Source organism: Cynara cardunculus (assembly GCF_001531365.2).
Source record: "Cynara cardunculus var. scolymus isolate 2C chromosome LG 1, CcrdV1, whole genome shotgun sequence".
In the NCBI taxonomy this organism is placed as follows: domain Eukaryota; kingdom Viridiplantae; phylum Streptophyta; class Magnoliopsida; order Asterales; family Asteraceae; genus Cynara; species Cynara cardunculus.
The window spans coordinates 18,760,341-18,761,261 of NC_037528.1; positions in this window are offsets into that span (position 1 = coordinate 18,760,341).

The following is a 921-nucleotide window of genomic DNA, read 5'->3' on the forward strand; positions in this document are numbered from 1 at the left end:
CTATTGGGTTGACTTGGAATTCCTCCCTGTGTGGGCCTCCCGTTGTTAGCCAACAGCCATTCACTTCTATGAACCTAGAATCTGAGCGGTGTGTTCGATGAAATGCCTCATGGATCTTACTTGAACGAGATAGCATTGTTAAGACTTTGATTCAATCCTGAAACCTACTTCGTGCCTAAAACGCCGGGTGAAGAAATCAATGTAATGCTATATTAACATTCACAATATACACGAAATGTTAATACTGAAATTATACCCATACCCATAGGTATCGGTGAGGTGGGAACCCAATGAGTTACGGTAAATAGATACCTCGTGGTATAGGTAAACACGTAAACACACAAACCTTAGCATATGATTTGTCCTAGATCAGTGGTAACTTGCTTGCAATTCTGTAATGGCCTAAGCTTCTGTTGGATGGTATAGTCTATTTATGAACATTTGAAGCTCTATTACCCATTCTCTGTGTCGCTTTATGTAAAGTACTAAGGTGCCATATACCAAATACTTATCGGGTAAACGCTTATCAAGCGAAGTCACCATTTTTATTTACCTTACCGGGTAATATTCTCGGCCATCAAGATGGATTGTTCATAAGCATTTCGTTAGCAATGTAAGCGCATACAACACACTCCTAATACCTATTATTTTTTAAAATTGCTTGGGGTGAGAAGGGAAAATACATCCCATTAGAGTTTGTAATTCCTAAAATCACAATACATTATCTTCGAGGGAGTATGCTTTAGTTTTGGTCTTTGATGTGATGACGATATAGCTACATTAGTCATAGAGATGTACTTCTGATCTGGTGAAAATTACATTTGAGAATATATATATATAGGGGAGCGATCAAATGCAAACCACTCAATTTGTACAAACCGTGCAAACCGCATTCAACCAATCATAATTTTTCATTTTGTT